Consider the following 22,350-nt stretch of genomic DNA (forward strand, 5'->3'; position numbering starts at 1 on the left):
TCAAGTGTATGTATGAGATATATATATGCCAAATAAAATTAAGTAAAAATATATGAATTCAGAGAACCAAGAAGGAAATGTTAGCAACACGATTAAGTTTTAGCTTAGCAGGAGTATTCAACTGAAGATAAGTACAAGTAGAAACTTTGTGTCCGTGTATGTCTGTTTCTGGTAGACTCAAGATCCTCTCTTGGCTCTGATCTGCCTTTATGAAGGGAAATGCAAACTTTTGATTTTATAAGTAAGAAAAATCAGCCCACTCAAGACCTGGAGATCAAATAACTGTATAAAAGACCTAAGAATAAATCACAGTATTACTTCATGAAAGGAGATGGGTGCTAGCATATGTGGCCAAAAGACATTTCTATTGAGACACTTTTCCTAAGAAGTAAATTAAATCAATCATATTCAAAATGCTACTGCAGGGCTGGGGACTTGGCTCAAGCACTAGCGTGCTCCCTGGCATGCGTGCGGCCCGGGTTTGATCCTCAGCACCACATACAAACAAAGATGTTGTGTCTGCTGAAAACTAAAAAATAAATATTAAATTTCTCTCTCTCTCTCTTTAAAAAAAATGCTACTGCAAATATTTTAATTATGGAGAAAAATAATCATTCTTTATAGATTCATATAAAAAGACATAAATCTTTAGTCATATTTAGCAAAGCTACAGATGCTCTCTCATATTTTTAAATCATAAAACAATTTAATTCTTTATGCTCTGATATTAAAAATACATTTTTCTAGAACTTTGTTCAAGGAAACTTAAGGATTGAGTATACATTTGTATATGCATTAATACATACATACAAACAGAGTCTCATATAGAATGTTTAAAAATATTTGGTATTGAGTTTTCAAGAATTTAAACTTAAGTATATTTATGTAATTTAAGTATGCAGTAATTCTGTAAGGTTTATATATTTATACATATATATGCATGTGCATATACCTTGTGTTTTAAAAGATTGACTATCAAAGTTAAATATTAAGATAAAAAAAATTCCATAGAATTGACTTCACCAAAACTACAATGCCTCAACTATTCCATGACACCCTGCTATGAAGATGTATCATTAAAGATGTGTCACAGATTCAAGAGTTTCACTGTTGAGTGACTCAGGATTGCACACTTAAAAGAAGAGAATCATACTCACTGAATTCATTCAAATTCCACCACCAAACAGGAATGTGTGAAACACCTTTTAACTAATAGCTCTTAAATACTGATGACTCATTACTGTTAAACAGAATTTACAAGTCAAATGGTGTGAATCAGGACATTTTCTCTGTAACAATGGCATATTGAGCCAGAGAATAAGTCATATTTCCATAGTAGGTGTTTTAAATATTTAATAATGTCAGAGAACTGTTAGGAAAATCATGTCAGAATTAGTTTCATTTCATTAAAAATATTTGTGTAGAATTTTAGTTTTTTTCTACAAATAAATATACGTTTTCCTTAAACTCGATGGAAATAATGAACTGGATTTTTAATCTTCTTAATAATTTGAGTACTCCAATAGATAATTTGATGAAGCAATTAAAAGCTCAAATTATACACAGAAAAAAATGTGAAATGCATAAAAAAGAAATATTAACCAAAATAACAAGTCGTTTGCTTTGATTAACCATGATAACATAACTAATTTAGGGAAAAAAGGAAATATCTTGCTGATCATCAGTGACAGACATAGAGAAGTCTGCCATTCATTCTAAGACAACACCTTGGCCAAAGTGTTCAATATTTATCACTTTACTTTAGATCTTAGCTTTACTTTCACAGACAACATATATTAGGAAATGACTTTTCTTCATATTTCATGATGAAAACGAAGTTGTAACCTGCAATCTACCTCCATTTCTTTTTTTTTTTTTTTCCACTTCTATAGTTACTTCTCTGGTACGTATATTTCCTTATGAGGAAAGGTGCATGTGTGGTCATTTCCCCATTTTATCTTGTGTAATTTTATTTTATTTTTTTAATTTTTTAAATTTGTTTTAATTAGTTACACATGACAGTACAATGATCTTGACATATCATACATTTGAATCAGATGGGGTATAATTTCTCATTTTTCTGAGTGTACAGGTTGCAGAATCACATTGGTCATGCAGTCACATATATACACACAGCATTAATAATGTCTATTTTATTCTGCTGTCCTTCTTTCCCCCCTTCCACACCCCTCCTCTCCCATCACTTCTCTCTACCCATCTAATGTGAAACATTTCTTCTTTTTTTTCCCTTTTTTCTCACTACGTCATACATGTATTCTGTATAATGATGAGGGTCTCCTTCCATCTTCCATGCAATTCTCCTTCTCCCTCCCTTTCCCTCCCAACTCTCTTCCCTATCTAGAGGTAATCTACTCTAAGATACCATCTCACTCCAGTAAGAATGGCAGCCATTATGAAGTCAAACAACAACAAGTGCTGGTGAGAATGTGGGGGAAAAGGTACACACATACATTGCTGGTGGAACTGCAAATTGGTGCAGCCAATTTGGAAAGCAGTATGGAGATTCCTTGGAAAGCTGGGAATGGAACCACCATTTGACCCAGCTATTCCTCTTCTCAGTCTATACCCAAAGGACCTAAAAACAGCATACTACAGGGACACAGCACATCAATGTTTATCGCTGCACAATTCACAATAGCTAGACTGTGGAACCAACCTAGATGCCCTTCAATAAATGAATGGATTAAAAAAATGTGGCATATATACACAATGGAATTTTACTCAGCAATAAAAATTGACAAGATCATGGCATTTGCAGGGAAATGGATGGCATTAGAGCAGATTATGCTAAGTGAAGTTAGCCAATCCCTAAAAAACAAATGCCGAATGTCTTCCCTGATATAAGGGGGGTGACTCAAAATGGGGTAAGAAGGAAGAGCATGAGAAGGATATATCTTGTGTAATTTTAGTTTCCATCTAACTTATACATTTGTTTTAAGTATTTTTCTTTAATGGCTCAATTTTTTTCACACAGAAACATTTTAAACCTCTTCCAACTCTTATTAACCTAACCTCTACTTCATATTGCTGTCATTTCTTCCTCATTTCTATTCTTCGCTATTAAATGTTTTGAAGAAATTCAGAATCACTCTTATCCACTCAGTCCCAGGGTGCACTAGATTGGATTAAGTTTCAATCTACAGCAATCAACTACACAGATTACAAGGTTTATCCCATGGCCGTGAGGCAGTTGAGAACTGTGCCAAAACAGAGAGAAGACAAAGCATGTTTATCCCAATTCACGAATTGGGTTTGTGAAATCCAGGGATGTTCCAATACTAGAGCACCCTCCATGAGGTGAGATTGATCAGGAGAGATGAAAATGTCCCTCTACCCAAAACAGTGCTCAGTCTTTGTGTGTGTGTGTGTGTGTGTGTGTGTGAGATAAACCATTTTGCTCATCCACTAAACCTATAGTCAGTCAAGCTTTTGAAATGAGATATTTCTCTGGAAGATATTGGGTCTTCCAAGCCAAGGATGCTCATGAACTTTGCTCAAGTATTATTGAATAATTTGCAGAAGATGAGAACATCTTCCTCCCTGGATATATTTTAGGACATTAAGATTTCCTCTTCTTTTCTATAGCAGATCTGCTGTAATTGCAGAGCAATAAACCTGGAATTATCCTCTCCCTCTTCTTAAAACAGAAGATTTAATTTCTAGGGTGATGAGTAATCTCCTTTTGTAGGGGGAAAATTTGACAGGTATGATAAAGGCAAAGTTTCTCCTAATTATGGATTCTTCATACTGTCTGCATGTGCATTACACACACAGGAAGAATGTGCAGTTCCTATCTACTTCATCCTGTGAAGAACTTGCATGTGAGAAATGGAAGACAGGTGAGCAATAATTGTGTGAACAATAAAGCATCCGTGTCTTTTGGCCAGGTGCCGGGATCTTCAATCAGTATATGTGTATGACACAGTGTCAGACTCACTTATTAACTTGCAGTTAAGGTCAAATCTGAGACCATCTACAATTATCAACTTAAAATTCATCTCTGGGGCCCTATTTCCTCTTTCATGTGGACGGTTCACAAGTACCAAGCGCTAACTCTTGCTATTTCAGGTCGACTCAGGGAAGGCATGCAAAGTATGTTTCATTGTTTAGTAATAAAATTGTTTGATTTGTAAATTTTGCAATATACTCTTTAGGTAGCAAAGAGGAAACAACAAAGTACATATTTCTTTTTTAAAAGGTAAAGGCTATATCTCTTGACAGTCAATGATAAAGACTGATTTTTCATAAAAATTGTAGATATTAACTTACACTATGTGAGCCACATGAAAAACAAAAGAAAAAACTCTGAGAAAGAATAATCAGCAACAACGGCAAAAATTTCTGGTCAAGAAGTATATGCACAAACTGCCAAGTTAACATATGTAGCTGCAGATGTCTTTCCTTTCCACTCTTTAAAAGAGTGGGGTTTCACTAGGATGAAATGACTCTTATTATGAATCACTTTTGCTTATTTTTAACTTCATGCTTCTTTGAAAAAAAAAAAAACTACAGGGAAAAATAATTTGGAATAAAACACTAGCGAGTGTTGCCTTTAACAAAGGAAAATCTTGGTGGATCCAGGTTTTATCTGTTTTATCAGTGATATTAGATTCTTTAAGAAGAGGATAAGAGAAGTAACTTAAAAGTATGGTTTATTGTTTTAACTAGTTTGCTAATGATAAAGAGATGGCAAACAAGATTTTGACTAATATATTTAAAATTATGAGAGAATAATTGGACAAAGTAAATGATGAGATTTTGAAGTATATGGAGATGGAACATGAGAATTATACTTCTTAACTAGGTGGATTTCCATGTTCAGTTATTGCATGTTGGAGGAACTCATGAGAAAAATTTTTCATGGAGCTCATATTTTTACTGGAATGCATTTAATTGAAAGTATTTATATTCTGTACTTCCATAGAGTAAAATTTAAAAGTCCTATCATTTCTGAACATTCAATAAAGACATCTGTGGTAGAAGTACATTCTCACTTGAATTTGTATGGTATACAATCAATAATTGTATGCTATTTCATTACAATATTAAAACAATTAGCACTGCTGCATGAACTGTTTTCTTTTGGCTTGATCAGTGCTTATAAAATTTAGAGAAAATATACTAATAATTTATATATGCACCTAATAGCTAGACAACATTATTTTTAATTTTTATTGTTGGTTGTTCAAAACATTACATAGTTCTTGATATATCATATTTCACACTTTGATTCAAGTGGGTTATGAACTCCCATTTTTACCCCGTATACAGATTGCATCAGTTACACATCCATTGATTTACATATTGCCATACTAGTGTCTGTTGTATTCTGCTGCCTTTCCTATCCTCTACTCTCCCCCCCCTCCCCTCTTCTCTCTCTACCCCATCTACTGTAATTCATTTCTCCCCCTTGTATTTTTTTCTCTTTCCCCTCACTTCCTCTTGTATGTAATTTTGTATAACCCTGAGGGTCTCCTTCCATTTCCATGCAATTTCCCTTCTCTCTCCCTTTCCCTCCCACCTCTCATCCCTGTTTAATGTTAATCTTCTTCTCATGCTCTTTGTCCCTACTCTGTTCTTAGTCACTCTCCTTATATCAAAGAAGACATTTGGCATTTGTTTTTTAGGGATTGGCTAGCTTCACTTAGCATAATCTGCTCTAATGCCATCCATTTCCCTGCAAATTCTATGATTTTGTCATTTTTTAATGCAGAGTAATACTCCATTGTGTATAAATGCCACATTTTTTTTATCCATTTGTCTATTGAAGGGCATCTAGGTTGGTTCCACAGTCTTGCTATTGTGAATTGTGCTGCTATGAACATCGAAGTAGCAGTGTCCCTGTAGCATGCTCTTTTTAGGTCTTTAGGGAATAGACAGAGAAGGGGAATGGCTGGGTCAAATGGTGGTTCCATTCCAAGCTTTCCAAGAAATCTCCATACTGCTTTCCAAATTGGCTGCACCAATCTGCAGTCCCACCAGCAAGGTACAAGTGTACCCTTTTCCCCACATCCTCGCCAGCACTTGTTGTTGTTTGACTTCATAATGGCTGCCAATCTTACTGGAGTGAGATGGTATCTTAGGGTGGTTTTGATTTGCATTTCTCTGACAGCTAGAGATGGTGAGCATTTTTTCATGTACTTGTTGATTGATTGTATGTCCTCCTCTGAGAAGAGTCTGTTCATGTCCTTGGCCCATTTGTTGATTGGGTTATTTGTTTTCTTATTGTTTAATTTTTTGAGTTCTTTGTATACTCTGGCTATTAGGGCTCTATCTGAAGTGTGAGGAGTAAAGATTTGTTCCCAGGATGTAGGCTCCCTATTTACCTCTCTTATTGTTTCTTTTGCTGAGAAAAAAAACTTTTTTAGTTTGAGTAAGTCCCATTTGTTGATTCTAGTTATTAACTTTTGTGCTATGGGTGTCCTATTGAGGAATTTGGAGCCCGACCCCACAGTATGTAGATCGTAGCCAACTTTTTCTTCTATCAGACGCTGTGTCTCTGATTTGATATCAAGCTCCTTGATCCATTTTGAGTTAACTTTTGTGCATGGCGAGAGAAAGGGATTCAGTTTCATTTTGTTGCATATGGATTTCCAGTTTTCCCAGCACCATTTGTTGAAGATGCTATCCTTCCTCCATTGCATGCTTTTAGCCCCTTTATCAAATATAAGATAGTTGTAGTTTTGTGGATTGGTTTCTGTGTCCTCTATTCTGTACCATTGGTCCACCCTCCTGTTTTGGTACCAGTACCATGCTGTTTTTGTTACTATTGCTCTGTAGTATAGTTTGAAGTCTGGTATCGCTATACCGCCTGATTCACACTTCCTGCTTAGCATTGTTTTTGCTATTCTGGGTCTTTTATTTTTCCATATGAATTTCATGATTGCTTTCTCTATTTCTACAAGAAATGCCGTTGGGATTTTGATTGGCATTGCAGTAAACCTATAGAGAACTTTTGGTAATATCGCCATTTTGATGATGTTAGTTCTGCCTATCCATGAACAAGATATATTTTTCCATCTTCTAAGATCTTCTTCTATTTCTCTCTTTAGGGTTCTGTAGTTTTCATTGTATAAGTCTTTCACCTCTTTTGTTAGGTTGATTCCCAAGTATTTTTTTTTTTTGAGGATATTGTGAAAGGAGTGGTTGTCCTCATTTCCATTTCAGAGAATTTGTCGCTGACATACAGGCATGCCTTTGATTCATGTGTGTTGATTTTATATCCTGCAACTTTGCTGAATTCATTTATTAGCTCTAATAGTTTCTTTGTAGACCCTTTTGGGTCTGCTAGGTATAGAATCATGTCATCTGTAAATAGTGATAATTTAAGTTCTTCTTTTCCTATTTTTATGCCTTTAATTTCTTTCGTCTGTCTAATTGCTCTGGCCAGTGTTTCGAGAACTATGTTGAACAGAAGTGGAGAGAGAGGGCATCTCTGTCTTGTTCCAGATTTTAGAGGGAATGCCTTCAATTTTTCTCCATTCAGAATGATGCTAGCCTGAGGCTTAGCATAGATTGCTTTTACAATATTGAGGTATGTTCCTGTTATCCCTAGTTTTTCTAGAGTTTTGAACATAAAGGGATGCTGTACTTTGTCGAATGCTTTTTCCGCATCTATCGAGATGATCATATGGTTCTTATTTTTAAGTCTATTGATGTGGTGAATAACATTTATTGATTTCCGTATATTGAACCAGCCTTGCATCCCAGGGATGAATCTTTTTTTTTTTTTTTTTTTGGATACTGGGGATTTAACTCAGGTGCATTTGATCCCTGAGCCACCTCCCCAGCCCTATTTTGTATTTCATTAGAAACAGAGTCTCACTGAGTTACTTAGTGCCTTGCTAAATTGCTAAGGCTGGCTCTGAACTCGAGATCCTCCTGCCTCCAACTCCTGAGCCGCTGGGATTACAGGCGGTCTCCACCTCGCCCAGGTAGACAACACTTTTTTTTTTTTATATGTGAAACAGCTGATGGGCAAAATGAAAGCCTTTTCATTTTTTAGAATTTGATAAAGACAGCATAGTGTGCATGATGAATCTCAACTTTTAAGATTTTTGTTGAGGAACATTTAAAGGCAACAAAAACTACCACATATTAAAGTATTTGGATTCAAATGTTAAAACATTTCCATATGAAATAAATAGTAGAATGCCGCAGTCTGGCTGGGCACAAATCAGGAGCCACTGAAGCAGGAACAAACTTTATTTTTGAACTCCACCAGCAACTCCTCCCGAACGCCACGAGGCTTGTCCAGGAACCAGCCACCAGAAATATCTCCTCCGGAAATCCCTCCTTCTGCACTTCCCCAACCAATGGGAACTCTCGGGGAATCCCCGGGAATCCCCATGAGAACTCCAAAGTAGTGTGAGAACTCAAAAGTAGCAGCCTAGGTGGATAGTAATGCCTCGCCTGTCAATCAATACTGTTGGCAAAATGCCAGGGGCCATACAGACTCGGCCATGGCTCTCAGCAGTAGAATTGAAGATATCCTCAATCCACCACATTTTTCTAGTAATTTTTATCTATTAATATATTAGTGTCTACATAGAAAAGTCATTTTGAAGTAAAGTTTTATAATAGAACTTTGCTGACAATTATGTAAACTTTTGTTCTCTTAAAGTTATAACTCAAAATTAGAAAACAGAAAAACAAAAACAACAACAAAAAATTCAGAGGCTGGGATTGTGGCTCAGTGGCACTGTGTTTACCTTGCACATGTGAGGCACTGGATTTGAGCCTCAGCACCCCATAAAAATAAATAAATTAATAAAATAAAGGTATTGTATCTATCTACAACTAAAAATATATTAAAAAACAAACTACAGAAAATTACCAGTAACCTGGTATTTAGAGACAGATTCATATAAATATTGATCAAGGATAATTATTCTGCTTACAAAATTTTATTTTTAAATGCTGCTTTAATGAGTTACTTTGAACTATAAGTTATTGTAGAAAGATCAGTAGAGTAGAAGAGAGGAACAGCAAAGGTGAATACTGGGGGCTGAATTAGAACAAATTATATTTCACACTTTTATTATTTTGTCAAAAGGAATCCTATTGTCTTGTATAAATTAAGAAAAAAATATATGTACATATAAAGAAATATATTTTTTAAAAAGAGAGAGAGAGAGAGAGAGAGAGAGAGAGAGAGAGAGAATTTCAATATTTATTTTTCAGTTTTTGGCGGACACAACATCTTTGTATGTGGTGCTGAGGATTGAACCCTGGCCGCACGCATGCCAGGCGAGCGCGCTACTGCTTGAGCCACATCCCCAACCCCAAGAAATATATTTTTTAAAATAGTTTGAAACTGAATCTATTTTAAGTCCACTAATAGAAAAATAATGCTCTCCCAAGTATCCCAGTATGTACAATAAACTTTATGATCACCATGGCTCTATCCAGGAACAGAGCATCTGCCCTGCCTTGGGCGTCTGATTTCACATCTCTCTTTGGGGAATTGTTTCCTCTGCTTCTTGTGATAGAATTGTTTCTGGAATTGGTTAAACTTAATAAAGTTTCATTCAAGAGGGAAAAAATATCTGTCTTCTACAAAGATTCTTTTGCCAAAATTACCTTCCTAAAAGTGGATTACATCATGATGTGAATTCTTTGTAAAGATTATCTATCAATCTTGTGTCTTGCATGCTAATATTCAATTTCCTAACATGCTAAGAAAGACTATCAGAAACATGTGTATGCACATACACACATGCCCTCCATGCACACACACACAAGCATCATGAGTGTATCTACCCAAATGTGCTCATGGATTCTCTCATCTCTCTCCCTCTAGCTATCTCTCTGTGTCTGACCCCCTTATCTATATCATCACTATCTCTGTGGCTCTCTCTCTCTTTCTTTCTCCTTGTTACCTTCCCAGGATACTCTATACTGGTTGATAATTCCAGAACTTTACACATTTTTTATTGTTGTAAACTCTCTTTTATTTGGAATCCATCTGGCAACCTTGTTTCAGTTCACTTTTGGGCAGTAAAGCTTTTCTTTACTTCTCTAATCTACATTCTCTGTTAATGCATGAAGTTACCTTCCCTCTCTTCTCTCCCCTGAAGCATGAGCTGTCTGAGACAGAGCGCTGAAGAATGTATGTGTTGATGGGTGAGTTGTATATTCAGATTGATTCAAATATCTATTATAGCTTTCATCATGCTCAGTGGAATAGATTCAGAGATGAGCCATTCCACTTAAATAAATATACTTATTTGTATAATTACATCTAAAGTTACTGTAAAAGTTTGAATTATATATTTTCTTTTTAGATATAAAATAAAGTTGCTTATATAATCTTGACATTCACTTTTGGATAGAATAATGAGGAAATGCTAATTTGAGTGACAGATTTACAATTTTCAATGTATAATGTTCCTTTTGTCTTAAAAATGTGATCACAACATGCATTGTGGCTAAAATGTCATTTAAAGAACATTTTTGTATATTATATATTCAAGTGTTAATATGTTTAAGTGTACTTTTTATTTATCCTATGTTATTATAAAATGAATGTTACTCTAGTTAAAATCACATTCCTTTTGACAATAGGTAATTTCTCATAGACTATCCAAGTGTGGGAATCATGGAACATAAAATTTAGAATGCTCATCTTGGTGTTAATGATTCAACAGAATATTCATTGGAGCAAAACCACCTTGGGAATCATTCCTGAAAAATTATCTCATGTTTGCAATAATGATTCATGACCAAAGAAGTCCCACTGTTTTAGGAGGAAGAGTTGGAAATAAAATGTGGAAGAAATGGCAAAGAATTATCCATGGAAAAGAGAAGCATTGTTCTATTGCTAAAAGTGCTGCTTTGTTAGATGGTGCTCCTGTGTCTATTGGCACTTTATGTTTACCTCAGGCTTTAGACCACTATGCATTTATACTTCATCCCTGAAAATGGGTACATTTCTCAGAGTTGTGGATAACTTAATTGCAGAAAAGAATAGTGAGACAAAAAAGTGCAAGGTTATGTGCTGTGGTGAGGCAAATTCACCAAGCAAGATAAGTCAACTCTGCAAAAGTTATGACTTGCCAGTAAAGACAGTAAGAACTTTAATGCCCACACATTTGATTGATAGACTCCTGCAAAGTGTGTTGCCATTTCAGTTGGTTCAGAATGGACCAGAATGGCTCCTTTAACTATGTGGAAATGCCTGTTTGCAAGTAAGCTCATTTCCATGTAAAAATAATAGCACATACAACACTAAAAATTACCAAAATTCTACAAAAACCCTAACTTAAGAGAAATTTAGGGAAATTTTGGATTAAATATATACAGGGTTCTATCAGTTTCCCATCTCTTCTTTGTAACTGTGGAGTAGAAGGTAACATCATGGAAAAACATATACTTGAGTAATCATGAAGGGATCACCAGATGTTGAGATAATTTCCTCACACTGGAATAGGTAGGTAAGAGCTTGACCACATGTTTTGCCACCTAGAAAGAAGCCACAACAGCTGTGAGTGACACATTATTCGTATATGTGAGATTCTGTCATTCATTCTTCAATGTGTTAAGCTTCCCACTTATTCTGACTGTTTTGGTTTGTTGGTGCTTATATCCAGGATTATAATTTGACTCCCTGAAGAAATATTCTAGAAATGCCAAATCTTCTTCAGGTAGAACTATGAAAGTCAGTATACCCAAATAAAGAAACCAAGGTCACACAATAGAGTGAATAATCCCATTATTTATCTTTTATTGGCTCATTGTATCTGCAGAGTAATATCCAAAAAAAAAAAAACTGGAAGAAATTTAGGGGAAATTGTATAATTGTCCACACTTGGAAAAAAGTAATACTATATGGTATATGGACTATAGAGAAAAAAAGCAGAAATAGAACATGGGATTTCCAATACATACATTTATTCTATTTTATATTTCATCTCACATTATGGATTGCAGAATTATAAAAGAAGAGTTACAAAAACATAAGGATAAGAAACAATAGTTCAGAAGAGATGCTAGAATCAGTACATTGCTTACAAATTCAGAAAATATATTGTGCAGTCTTAAGTTCAGTTTTCACACTTTGATTTCCACATATTTTTCAACCACTGAGCCACATCCCAGTCCTATGTTATATTTTATTTAGAGACACGTCTCACTGAGTTGCTTAGTATCTCGTTTGGCTGAGACTGGCTTTGAACTCAAAATCCTCTTGCCTTAGCCTCCTGAGCTGCTGAGATTACAGGCCTGCACTACCATGCCTGGTGAAATTCTGTTTTTTGTTTTGGTTTGTTTCTTTTGCTAGGTCAACCACTGATGTTATCTTATAACCTTTAAATGATGGTAAAACTTTTAACAAATACTTATCATGTGAGAGATAAATTTAGTTGTTATTACCCAGCATATGTCTCCTCATTCCAGATGGAAGGACTGTTGCCAGCTTTCCAGTAGAAAGGTGAAAACAAGCATAGAAGACAGAGAAAACCCTGATGTCAAACTCCTTGCTGTCTGTGTCTGTTCTCGCATGCCTTGTGTTCAATGTCTAGATTTCTTATCTCATTGACATTTTCTGAACTGATCTGCATTAGTTTCCTTATGTCTGTCATAAAAAGTAAAACAATCTGACTTTAAGAGAACTCTTTTTTTGGGGGGAATAGGGACCAGGAATAGAACTTATGGCCTCTTGCATGTGAGGCAGGCATTCTACCAACTGAGCTACATCCCCAGCCCAACAATCTTACCCTTAAAAAGCAGAAATATATTTTGTCACAGTTCAAGGGGCCAGAAGTCTGCACCTAAGGTGCTGACAGGACCACACTCCTTATAAAGGCTCTAGGAGGGAATACTTCCTTCCTTCTTTCAGCTTCTTGGGCCTTCTAACATTGCTTGGCTTGTGGGAGATAACTCCAGTGAATGTATCTATTTTCAATGATCTCTCTCTCTCTCTCTCTCTCTCTCTCTCTCTCTCTCTCTCTCTCGTCCTACTTACAAGGGCATTAATTTATGGAGTTAGGGTCCACGTTAGGTTCAGAATGATTTCATCTCAAGATTTCTAACTAATTCCACCTTAATATATATGTGTGTGTGTGTGTGTGTGTGTGTGTGTGTGTGTGTATTTTTTCCAAAATGAAATTATATTTTGATGTTCTGGGGAGACTGGAATCCTTGAAGGACACGGTATAACTTATTATATGCTGTGATCCTTCTCTTGTCAGATGATCAGAAATAATTCAGCAGAATCCACAGACTCTCATGAATTGCTCTAAGCCTTTGTGGAAAGTCAGTATCTGCCTTTGACAAAGGACTGCAGATAAATATGATTTCTGGCTTTCCACCTCTCAGGAAAAATAAATACTTACCTTTATTCCATTCTATACCATCATAGAGATATTAAGTTATGCCTTTGGCTGATGTTTTGGATTTCACATCCCAAGAATTCCTGATACATGATGGAATGTGCCAGTTGGCAGGCCTATAGAATTGCAGGTTCCAGTGCAACAGCTGCACTTGACGTGTGCCCCTGACTGAAATAGGGGCTTAAGAGTAGAAATTTTAGCTATGTACAAGATAGACTAAAGGAAGTAATCAGCATAATTGGACTTGGCCATCTACTCCTGCTGGCATCAACCAAATGAACATATAATGACTGGGCATTTGTATGTGTGTTGTGGTTGAAGGGGGATGTGCAAAGCACCCCTAAGAAATAGAGCCTTGCAAAGCCTATGTAGTAACACATTAGGAATGGGTAAATGTCAAGCTAAGGGATATTGAAAGAGAAAAAATCACAGATATAAAAGGTCATTTATTTCGCATTTAGAAGAAATATCTATGGAGAGGATAATGAAAATATTTTCCTTGTTATTATCTTTTGGGAGTGATAGAGGAAAGATAGGATCCTCAATTTCTCCTGATTCTCCTTTGGCTACATTTTACCCCAGTGGTCCATAATGCTTCTAGATTGTGTTACCAGGTTCCCACAACTGTCACTGGGAAAACCAGACTCCACCTGTGTTTAAGTAGTTTTGTACAGGGCACTAGAGTTGCTGCAACTTCCATCATACAGGTAAGAAAGAGGCTGAGGTATTGCCCAGCCCATATCAACAGAAGAGGTTGGAGAACAACTTTATTATGGGATGAGATGTCGACACTGATGTGAAACAAAGTCCACACTGAGCAAACAGCAGAGACCTAAAGGGACATGTAGGACAGAGATTATACATCAGGAAATACAATAGCTTACTGATAATAAATAAATTACAACTTTTAGTTGACTGCTCAACCCTTACAGAAATGAGCAAAGCACATAACATGATTTAACACTCCATAATCATGCTATATTTGCCAGAATTAGTCCAGGATGTCTAGTTGTTGCCTTCACCCAAGGAAATATCTGGATGAATATTTAACTTATCCAAGGAAAAATATCTATTCTAGAACACAATCAAAAATGTTCTAATGAGATAATGGCTTTCTGGGTCAACAGGTGACTTAAACAACAAACACATTTATTCCCCAAAGTTCTTAAAGTTGAAAGTTCAAGATCAGGGTGCCAGTATGATTGTGTTCTTGTGAGGACTCGCCTCCTGGTTCACAGATAGCTATTTTCTCACTATGTCTTCATGTAGAGAAAAGAGACATCCATCTTGTCTCTTCTTATAAGGACAATTATCTTATTATGAAGGCTCCACTCTCATGATCTAATTAACCTACAAAGACCCCATCTCTAATACTATTACATTGGATATTAGTATTTTAATATATTAATTTTGAGGGGACATACACAGTCCCTAGCAGTCACATCTAGCTTTTGTGACTGCCTACTTTCATCTTCAATAACTCCAAGCTATGTAGACATGATCTCTTCTCCTTCTCTCCTCTCTCCACCTCTCTTTACCTATTACTCTCCTAAGTTTCTAATCTGATGGACCCAAATTCTTGTCTTTCATATTCAACGATTCCCTCAATACTCTCTAGGGGCTGCAATATGCCCCTGGGAATACAGTTACAAAGGGCAAGTGCATCCAGAAAACATTGAAAAGCTTCCCCATGAAAATAATTACACCTGACTTCAGTACATGTGTAATTTTAAAAATTATTTTGTACTGATGTTTAATCTGTATGTTATAAATGATGAAATATTCCAGTTTAACAAGTTACATTGTTTTCAAAAGATAGTTTGAGTGGAATTCTTGTGTTGTTTGCTACTTGAAACAGATGCTAAATGAATTTGAATATATGATCCATGTGGATTGAAAACATTATAAGTAAATACAATCATCACCTTTTAAGTTTCAGGGAGAGACCCATGACCCTGTGATCTCAGGTGTAATGAAAAGGTACTCAAACCTTCTGAAGTAGACAAACAAAGTGCTTGGTAATTAGGGACAGCCATCGAGGAAGCACTGGTGTTATGTCAAAGTTGAAGAGCCCATTGACAGACTAGCACTTTGACAGACAAGACATTTTAGACCTAACATAATGCAGTCCCTTATTGTTAATATTGCTAAAATTTTCTACACCTCTGTTGAGTCTAGGACTTAGAGTAAATGCCTTCAATGTACACTTCCTATGCTTCAATGCCAGTTCTTTTTGCTCATAGTGCATTATCTCCTTCTGATGCTGCAGAACTTTCTTGAATTCTTGACATATACTAGATGATTTAATACTTATAACAAACTCACAAGATGGGTATTATTATTATCTGCATTTTACTAGTGAAAAAATTGAGGCACAAAGAATTTAGGGTAAGTGTTTAAGGTTGTTTAGGACATAAAAATTGAGTTAGGGGTTTAGAATTCAGACAACCAAGTTTTAAATATGTTATCATTTAACTGCTTTGTTCGTTCTCAATGTGGAAGAAAAGTCAATATTTGAAAACAAGGTTTGAAGCAGTAACATAGCAACAGCACATCTAGCACCAAGTTCTTGATGTCAAAACACTATTTTCCAATTAAAGGAAATAAGAATACTCAGAGAAACTAAATATTATAGGAAAAGGACAAAGAAAATATAATATAAATGCACAGCATCTTGTAGTACCACAAAGTGAGTAAAAAACAGTGGTTTCATATCAGAAGCATTGAGTAGCCCAATATCATAGCTGAACACATTTGAGTAATAATAGTTGTATTAGATTAGAACTCAGAGAATCATATAAACATCCAGGAATCCATACTGTTGTTAATAAATAATTCAATAACTAAATGGAAGGAGAAAAGTATAAGTCTTCTTTTGAAAGGAATTCCAAATGCTAGATTTCTCACCTTCAAGAGGCAGCTTAATTTTCCTAACTTTAACTGTGAATTGAAATTTAGTGATTTTTTTAAATTACAAATGTGTGGAAAATGGAAAATAGTTATAGTGTAGTGTAGATATCTGGCAGATATTCCCTTATCCCAGTGATAGAGGTTAACATAGCCTGTGATCAGGTAACATATAGCACTATTCCTCTGACATGATGATATGAAAAGGCACTTCATTTCTGAAATATTCTTTTCAAAATGCATAAACACAAGTAATCATGAGAAAATCTCATAAAAATTCTAATGGACACACATTCTGTAAAATATTTAATTGGTACACTTCAAAAGGTCATGGAAGACTAGGAAAAATAAGAAACTGCCACAGATTTAAAGACAATAATGATTAAATGAAACAACCAATGATGATCTCCTCATATGAAGTTCTGTAACTGATTACATATGCAAAGGTCATTTCTCCAAATAAGACAATGTTCCAGGTTCTCGAGATTTAACATAGACCTATCTTTGGGGATTGAGAATGCAATCTACTATACAACAGGCACTTCCTACCCTTGTGTGGACAGGGCTGCATACCTCAATGTTAGTGACATCTTTCAAAATATACTTTTTAATGACAATGATTTGTGCAAGCAGACACATGTGAACCAATCAGAATCTTTCTCTTGGCTGCCCTTGTCACTTGCTCAGTGAAGAAAGCTTGTAGAGACCAGAATCAAAGTGTCAACAAGTGAAAGGTAGAAGTGAGAGGTGGAGAGCAAGACCGAATGATGTTTAAGTATATGCTTCTGGGTGTCCCTAAGTTCAGCTTCTATTCTGTCTTCCCTATAATTTTATTTTGTGATGTCTGTAACCAGACATTTGGGGGAAAACTATAGAGTCTAACTGTGTAAGGCTAGGTTTTAATTTTAGTTTTTTTCCCCTTAATATGAATGTTTTCCTTCCTCTTTGAGAAAACATTGACTCACAGAAGATGCCAGAGGGATATTGCCATGCTTTATTCTCAGTTGCATCTATGGATCTAAAGTTGGACTTAATTCAATTGAGCTGACATGAGGAGCAAGTCAATTTCCTCTATCAGAATAGTTGTTCAAGATTAAGAGCTACACATGGGTGCTCCTGAAAAATTGTAGGTATAGAAAAACTGGAACTTATTCATCCAAAATCTCTTGTTATACACTTTGGTTAGAGAATCTCAATTTTGATTTTACTTTTGTAAGGGATAAAATAACTTATCATCTTTGTTTCTTACATGTCAAGCAGGTTCTTAAGTTTCTTTGCCTAATCATAATTACTGATGTGAAAATCATATTGCTTACTGCAAGTCTGAGATAATTTTTACATAATTTGAACTTAATTTGATATATATGAACATAATTTTTCATCAGCAACTGGATTAGGAGTAACATTTGGGTGAAAGTCCACCAGTTGATTAAATAAAGTGTCTCAGCAGATGGAAATTTCTTTCAATAATATAAAATTAAGTCCAAAGTCTCATTCTCACCTTTTCCATTCAGATTATACATAACAGGTACAAAGATAGTCTGGTTAATGAGAAATTGAAAATCTTTGTCTCTAGCTTTATGATCTTGGCCTCAATGACTACTTCTCCCAAAGAGATTGTCTTGCAGTTTGTAATTTCTGCTCTTATACTTTGTCATCTTTACCTGCATGCTTTTCTGTACATATCCCGTCCATATTCTGACTCATCCTGCTGCTGATATCTCACTTCTTAGAACACCTCCTACCCTTTATCAACCAGTTATTATCCAACAGAGATAGAATGCTGTGAAATCTTCTCTCTCCAACTGGTACCCTTTCTACACTCACAAAAAATCTTTTCTCAATGGCCATATAAACAAGAGATAATCTGACATTTAATCTAACTTAATTTGCATTTATTTCCTTTACAAATGGTTGCATTAATTTTATTCAAATTTATCTTGAAATATTTACATAGATGATATTCATCTATGGATGTATGCATGCTAATAAAGTAAATTACATTTACTAACATTAGTGATTCTCAAACTTGGCTGCACTTTAGAAATACCAGGAGAAATTTCAAAACTATGAACAATTAGATCCCCCTCCCCTGAGATTCTGATATAATTGGTTTAGGGTATGGGCTTTCCATCTACATTTATAAAGCTCTCCTAGTGATTGTTATGCACAATTAGTATTGAAAACTACAGCCCAAAGTAAATCTCTTTATATGTGTTTCTAAGCATCAAACTGGCATCTAACTGTTCCCTTAAAGGTTCTCTGTGGCTTCGCAAAGTAGTTTGGGAAGATGCCACTCCTGACAGCACAGAAGATAAGGTGTTCTGGGACTCTCCGCTTTTTACTTTCCATTTCTTTTTCTTCTTTCTGAGATCAAACTAGTCCATGCTGTGATCACGACTACATTTTACTTTTCTTAATTCCATCACTGTGGGTGATTTAAGGTCTGGAACATATACAAATACAAGCTTCCAACAGAGTCTAGCTGTTTCTTCAGTTGGACAATCTCTATCTCTGATATATCTAATTCTGTCTCCAAGAGTCAAATTTGGCTGACGGTAAACTAGGCATAAGAGAAAATCTTTACTATGACAGGACACTTTTGAGAGTTTTCTCCTTATTGTTCCCATGATCAAATTACCTACATAGGAGGGGGAAAAAAAACTATGTAGAGAAATTTATTCATTCATCAGTTTGGAAAATATTTATTAAGCAACTACTATAAACTCATTATTAGGTCTGGGAAGACAATAAAGAAAAACCCTTGATTATAAAGCTTGTAGTCTAGTAGTAAAAAGAGGGTGACTTGAGGATGGGAGAAAGCAACAATTCAATAGTATGAATTTTAAATAATAAGAATTATAAGGGAATATTCAGAGAGTTGTTAGTTTGGGGAGGGTAGAGTAATCAAGAATAGACTTGAGAGAATGGGATTTCAATTGAGAATTGAAGGGTAATTATGGGACAGAGAAGTTAATGGTGAAGAGGAGACAATTCAAGCACAGGAAATAGAATGTGTTTTAGATTCAGAGCTGGGAATGAGTTTGGGCATTAAATGAAATGATTACAAACAGCAACAACACAGAAAAAAACCCTAAAATTAATGTAATTAGACCAGAGTAAAACCGAGGTGGGTAGTGAGAGGTGAGGCTGCAGAACTCAGTAAATATCTGAATACACAGAGCTTGGGGGCCTCATTAAGAGGTCTGGGCTTTATTTGAAAATAACTATACTTGAAGTATAATAACTTCTAGTTCGCTTAAATCTCACCTCGAAGAGCCCTATGCTGATTTCTGTGTTGAGCATGGTGAGCTGTTCCCATCTTTACCCTGTTCTTCTCCAATCACGCTGACTCCACTTTGGTTTTCTTTTGCCTCCTACCAGTCAATACATTTACTTGCTTATCATGTTTACTGTTCATTGAGTTTAGTCATGAATGCATGCACCATTTCATCAGAGAACGTTGCAGTTTTGCTTCTGCATTTTAAGCAGATTCTTAGAACAGCACCTAGCATGTAGGGTAATGTGTGTTTGATCATTTGAGATTCAAAATATCAATTTGCTTTGGTTGAATCATGTAGGAAATCTTTGTCCTGCATCAAATATTCACACTAGATAGTTAAACCTTAATTATATAGTACAAAAAAAAAGTAGGCTACTTATCTACTTATCCTGGGATCTTTGCAATAAACAGTCTCAGAATTATTTATTTAAGGTCTGTAGTAGACATGGTCACATTCTCAGCGGAGAGGTCATGAGCAAAATAATCTCATCCAAGAAGATATTTTCTTTAGATCAGACTCAAGAGGTACAATATTGGCAAGCCAGCATGTGCAATATTTTTCTGGGCCTGTTCTCACACATATCCATTTCTATTCACCATCTACAGCATGAACTTCACATTTATAGGAGGTGAATTTTAAGTTCATACTGTGACCCAGCAAATACACAGCTAAGCTCAATCTGTATATTCTGTAGCAGAAGTTCAAATACATTTTTAACTCCTGAGATACCATCTCTATCAGGACCCCGAAATTGATGGGTCTTTTGTTCCAAAAAGACATTGCCCCTTATCTCCAGAGGGTTTGGACCTTTGTCCAGTAGAGGGCAGCTGTAGCTCTTCAAAACTGCTTTCATGGCCTGACCATTAACACAAACAGTTCCTCATTAGTAAAGTTTTATTATTGTCTTCAGCTTACCTTTCTGTCTTATCACCTGATATGGTGTTAAATATAAATTATATATCATAATAATATAAATATGAAAAATACGATCACTGATATTATTATTTATCAGGCATGGTTTAACTGCTATTAATGATGATGTTATTCTATATTATTACATACTCTTAGAAATTCTCTACACTTTCCCAAAATGGGATCATAGAAACAAAACTGTTTAATAATTTTTTAAAAATAAAATAATATTCAAGATGAGTCTAAAGTTGTAACTGGTAGTGCCAGGAAGTGCTCAAAAAAGAATATATATCCCACATTGATGGGGATATATGACATGAACAGAGGAATCAACTAAAAGATCTCCAAATGTCCACAACTGGAACAATTTAAGCAACAATAAACAAATAATACTGGACCACACTCTAAAGTACAGAATGACTATCGAGTTCATATGAATATCACTGCATGGCTAATTAAATAATAGAGAAGAAGCAAATCTGCTGTGTAGAATTCTAAACAATCAAAATAACTATCATTTTCGAAAGGTAGGCTGTGAGCAGTGCCTTTCTTCTAAAGAGTATAGAAAATATTGAAAGACAGAATTAAGTTTATGGTGGAGAAACCCATTTGACATGACCTTAGCTAAGTGATCAAGGTCAATATCAACAAATCCCATTGACAGCATGTGATATACTGTGATAAAGACAGCACTTTACTTCTGTCACAGTCCCCAAACCTTACAACCTGGAAGTGATGAGGACCTAAAAAGACTGAAAGCACATATCCAAACTAGAATCAGCCACATTTTTTGATCAATGAACTATGTGGAGAGAGAGGCATGACAATTGAAATTGGTGAAGGAGTTGACAGAAGGCACCTGGGTAAGGCAGACAGACTGTCTACTTGTGATGAACAGACACACCATATACATGCAAATGATGATCTTTAGTATGTATTAATGCTAGTTTCTGTGGGGTCGACTGCTAAAACCATTTGATGGATAGACTACTGGAGTGTTTTTTGAGGTGACGAGTCCGAGAAAGAGGAGAAATCTCATTTATTTTTAAAGTTGAGATACATGGAGGGGGGGAAGCACTTACTTGATTTTGAATTAGAAAATCTTGTAGTAAAAATTCAACTCTGCTGTTGTAATATCAAGCAAGGAAAAGACTGTGCAAAGTAGAAAAACACCTAAGTTGAAGAGTTGTTAAGAGAGTTGATGATATTTATTAAAAAAAAAAAAAATCCAGGGAACCATTGTGTATCTCCCATAACTGGCGTCAGAGGAAGCACTGTAATAATTGTCATTAGCTATCAAGAATAGAAGTGAAAAGCTATTTTGTGGTTTCCCATTACTATATTATGATGAAAGATAACTCACAAATCCAAGTAACCCAAATACCATGGATTAATAACCATATGTTATTTATAAATTCAATAATTCCACTTTCTATTCTCTAAATATGAAAATGTCTCTTCTATCAACAAAAATATAGAGATTAAAATATTTGTTTTTATTTTGGATTATTGAGTAGGGTCCACTATAGTCAGAAATTTCTTTAAATTTCAAAAGAGGTAAAGAGTCTATGTTAGGGTATTGCAATGTGAGAAAGATTTGAAGGGTCATCCCTGGCTTTGAAGATAAATTGGGTCATGAGCAGAGGAATGTGGATGCTACCTAAAGCTTGAAAATCCAAGGAAATAATTTTACCCCCAAAACCTCCAGAAAGGAGCCTATTCTTGAAAACACCAATGAGACTCCTGCTTCATCCTTCTGACTCCCACAGCTGTAAGATAATAAATGTATTGGTTTAAGCCACCATGTTTGTAGTAATGTGGCACAAAACCAATAGGAAACTAGCATATTCATAGTCTCTGTGAAATCTCAATCATTAAATTCTCAGGACCACAAA

The sequence above is a fragment of the Marmota flaviventris genome, chromosome 8 (assembly GCF_047511675.1).
Source record: "Marmota flaviventris isolate mMarFla1 chromosome 8, mMarFla1.hap1, whole genome shotgun sequence".
NCBI lineage: Eukaryota > Metazoa > Chordata > Mammalia > Rodentia > Sciuridae > Marmota > Marmota flaviventris.